The 4,468-nt window shown below is 48.4% G+C and overlaps 1 non-coding gene and 1 pseudogene across 1 annotated transcript; both read right to left on the bottom strand.

Moving 5' to 3' along the window:
• Positions 1-1,186: 1,186 nt before the first annotated feature.
• TRNAS-UGA lies at positions 1,187-1,268 on the bottom strand. Its single transcript has one exon. It is a non-coding gene; the product is annotated as a tRNA-Ser (tRNA).
• A 1,873-nt stretch (positions 1,269-3,141) lies between these two features.
• Positions 3,142-4,239, bottom strand: LOC102420969 (annotated as a pseudogene).
• Positions 4,240-4,468: the final 229 nt, after the last annotated feature.

The raw sequence follows: 4,468 nt of genomic DNA, 5'->3' as shown, positions 1-4,468 counted from the left end.
TTTTAAAAAGATTCCCAGGTGATTCTAATGTGCAGCCAAGGTTGAGAACCACTGCCCTATGTGTTTAAGTCACTGGAGTTGGGTTTTCTGTCATTTGCAGCTCAGTGTGATCCTGACTGTAAGAGGGTAGGAGATGAGCTAGGAAACGAATGCAGTTATTTATAAGTGACTTGAATGGGAGCAGAAGAGGATGGGGTCGGGTAGGGAGGAGGGACTGAAGATGTGAATGTGGTGACTGTATATAGGGGGATGGGGACTGTGTGGGGGAATGTACTTCAGGTATCACAGAAGGCTGTCTCCAGCTGTGAGGTGTCAGGGAACTCCCAAGGACATCTGGAAAGTATGGGGTGGGAGGGAGAAAGGGAAAGGTGGACGGAAAGGGAGCAGAAGGGGTTGTACAGGGTCTCAAAGACTAACCTCACCATTTTCTTTTATTATTAAGAAAACACTGGGTCAATGTATGATTGGAAACTAGTTTAAAACTGTTAAGAAAATTTAAATCCCACCATCCAGAGATAAAAGTTACTGTTATTTCTTCCAGCCTCCCATCCATTCTCTCTTTTTCTCCCATTCTCGTCACACAACTGAATTGTTGAACAAAAATGTGATCATAATATAAATTGTTTTCCAAACTGTCCAACTTTTTGCACTTGGCAATGCATCCGGAAGGCCTTCCCATGTCATTAACATCATTTTAGTGGCTATGTGCATATTGTTCCATTATGTGGATATAATCTCATGGTTTAGAAGTCGAACTTTCAAAAGATTTTATTATCTCCTATTTCACACCACTTTTGGATGTGGTGGGGGAACCGCTGAAGGTAATCGTGAGATGGAAGGAGAGGGAGCATTAGCCTTGTTATCAGTTTTAATGAGATGATAGCTTGTTTAGATTGTCATAGCCTGAAAACTATTTATATTAATTTTATTTTGCGACTTTGCTATTCACATTGAAGAACAAGATTTTAAAACTGTTAGCTTACCGTTTAGAACAAAGGACGGTTTTTATCTTTTAGTGTAAACAGTGTATGTCTGTCACACTGACATTTATTGGCTTTTATCTGGCGCATTCAAGTTTTCTGTAGCCGCGCTCCATTTAGCCAGCACGTCAGGGAAATGAAACAGAAGAGTAAGCGCGATCATTTGAAAGCATCCGTAGTAAAGAAAAGGAGAAGCCGCCCGCTTCCGCAGCGAGCAGGGTTCGAACCTGCGCGGGGAGACCCCATTGGATTTCAAGTCCAACGCCTTAACCACTCGGCCATCGCTGCTACGAAGAAAAGGGGAAGGCAGAGACACTTTAGTATATTAACATCTCTGCGCACGCGCCGGACCGAGAGGAGGCGGGGCCTACAGCCTCCCGGAGTTCCGCTCTCAGAGGCGGCGGGGCCGAGCCTGAAGCTGCGGGAGCTGCTGCGTGGACGCCAAGCAATACTCGAACCTGCCGCCAACCGTTTAGTTTAAGGGAACTCTTTCCAGTTGGGCCTTAGAAACCCTGCCCTTCGCGCCGCTCCGGTCTCTGGCCTGGCTTTTGCCCTCCCGCTCCTCGACTAGGTCAGAGAGGGCCGAGGCCAAGGCCCGTCCCGCGTGGCGCTGCGGCCCGCGCCGTGGACAGTGGCGGCGAGGGGACGCGTCGCTCCCGCAGCGTCTCCCGCGGTGGTGGCGGTGCCGGCGTCGCCCGGAGCCCTCCCCTTGTGGCGGCCGGCTGGCGCCCCCTGCCGGGCTCCCGTCGGGGCAGCCATTTCTCTTTCTCTCGCGATGACCCCGTCCCCGCCGGGCCCCGCGGGAAGAAGTCGGGGTCCAGTGTGGGCTCAGGCCTCTCACGTGATGGGGGGCTGGGAGGTGGTCTCTGAACCGGGTTCTGCGTTAGGTCTGCATCGATCTTTAAATGCCATTCATTCCCTCCCTTGCAAAGTGCAGCTCCTGCGTTAGGCGACTTATTTGCATTATTTCTTTAAAGCTCTGGAAACGGGGCGGTCTGACCTCCGCCCCCTCGGAGAACGGAGGGGGGGGGGGGGAGAGAAGGGGGGGAACAGCTGCCCGCCGGCTGGGCGGCTGGCGCCAGGGCGCATGCGCAGCGCGTACCCGCAACACGTGGGCCCCCCGGGGTGGCAAGTTGTCTGTGTTGATGAGTGATCCGGCCGCAGCCTTTACTGGTTTAAATTTCTAAAACTGTGCGTGGAAACGTCGCCGTCTTTCCCATAATGTTCCAGTTCATATGAAGGCAGGAAGGCCGATCCCTGAGCTTTGATCTGCCCTCCTGCCTTTTCCCGGAGGAAGGGCTTTTCAGAGCTGTAGTTACTTTGGGCAGAAATGTCACAGATTCTTCTTTTGGTGGAAGATGATGGATTTTGTCTTAACTTTCCTGACCTTAATGTCCACTCTGTTGCCACACAACATGCTGGGCTTTGGATGTTAAATGACCGCGATAGCTGTGTGAATTTTTGTGAGGCTTTTCAATATTATTTCTCTCAACGAAGTTATGCTGCTAAGTGTCTACATCGATTGAATTATGGAAGGGGAGCAAGATACTGGAAAACTGTAAGAAAAAGTTTTATCCAAGTTGAGACTGCTGCTTTTAGAAATTTTACCTCCGTTTTAAATGTGGCAGCAACACAAGCCATTCTAATTTCACTATGAATTCTATGGAACACAGTTATCGACATTCCTAGGCATAAGTTTTATCATATATGAGCTTTACTTGCAAGTTTCCAATAGATACTATCCAAAAAGAAATACATTTTTGTCTTTTTTCCCCCATTTTTGTCCCCCCCCCCCATTTTTGTCTTTTTATCTTGTTCTTAGATTCAGTGTGTGCCCTGAGATCACCTATAATTCAGTCTTACTGTTTTCATAGTTGTATCTCGATCTTGAAGTCCCTTTTTATTCTTTTCTGTGCAGTTGAGTGATAATATTTACTGAAAACTCTTTCCTCTTCCTTTTTTTAAAAAAAGAATTTAAAGTACAATTTTATTCTGATTCTAAATGAGAAAGAATGGGAATGACAGTGACAAACACGATTGCACACTGACTTGTGATGTTCCAAAACAGCTAAATCTGCATGTCCAAAAAATGAAGGTCTTTTTTAACTGCCACGTTTACTCTGAAGCCCATGCATCTCCTTCCGTATCCCAGAGATTAAGCACACATTTTACTTGGCTGTATAACCAAGTGGCAAAGGCGCTGCAGCGCTGACATCACAGCACAGTTGCCTATAAAAGGGCTTGTGAGCTGGGCTCCAGCTTCTTTTTCCTCACAGGTCATCACCCTCATCTGGGACAGCGGTTGTCGGAGCAACCTCCAGCTCATGCTCCTACGGTGCCGCCAAAGCTGGGTCCATGACAACTTCTGGTGGGACGAGGGCAGGCATGACGACAAACTCCAGGTTAGGGGGCCAGTTAGTTTTCTAGCAAACCGGAGGAAAGGCTTTTCAGAGCTGTAGTTACTTTTGGCAGAAATGCCACAAATTCTTCTTTTGGTGGAAGACGATTGATTTTGTCTTAACTTTCTGGTCCTTATTATCCACTTTGTTGCCACACAACATGCTGGGGATATTTTCACATGCTCGCACCAGATCTCTATGCCAGTTGGGAATCCTATATAATAAAAGGCTAATATGTAAATCGACCGAACAGTGGAATGACTGATCACTATGATGCGCACTGACCACCAGGGGGCAGACACTCAATGCAGGAGCTGGCTCCTGGTGGTCAGTGCGCTCCCACAGGGGGAGCGCCGCTCAGCCAGAAGCCGGGCTCACGGATAGCGAGTGCAGCGGCGGTGGCGGGAGCCTCTCCCACCTCCATGGCAGTGCTAATTATGTCGGACTGCAGGCGTAGGCCCGCTCCCTAAGCTGTCAGTCAGACATTGCCCGAGGGCTCCTGGATTCAAGAGGGCACAGGCCAGACTGAGGGACCCTCCCCCAACCAAGTGCACGAATGTCGTGCACTGGGCCTCTAGTATTCTTACAAGTAACTCTCGAAGTTGCATCTGACACTGTAATGGCACATTGGGCTTGGATGTAATAGCTGTCTCTCAGTCCACAAAATTCCTCCTGACGAGCTGTATCGCATACATTGAAGTTAGTAGGTCCTCTGTTGGTATGGGACACAAGGGCTGGACTTCAACACCCAAGTTCAAATTCACCAGTCAGCTGACGCTCATGAATGCCGTTTTTCCAGTACCATCATCACCAGCCAATACAAGTGTGAACTGAACTTGCAGTTCTCCTTGGACAGCCATGGTGAGATTACTTCCAGAAATGTCTCCAGCCTGTCTGGCTGAGAGCTGGAGGGATGGCAAAAGCATAAATCAAGTCCTCTTTCTCCTCCTTAATCTCCTCTTCCCTTTTTAAGAGTTCTCTTGACCTGCTTAAAAGCTTGACAGTAATGGGAATTGATTATGGTTAAAATAGTTCAACCAAAAATTCTACTCTGAGGGGTTTTTGTTTTTTTTAAGCTGTTTGGGGCCC

Source organism: Myotis lucifugus, unplaced genomic scaffold, assembly GCF_000147115.1.
Source record: "Myotis lucifugus unplaced genomic scaffold, Myoluc2.0 scaffold_62, whole genome shotgun sequence".
Classification (NCBI taxonomy): Eukaryota; Metazoa; Chordata; class Mammalia; order Chiroptera; family Vespertilionidae; genus Myotis; species Myotis lucifugus.
Note: the sequence above shows the minus strand (reverse complement) of the source record. Positions and strands in the feature narration are given on the sequence as shown.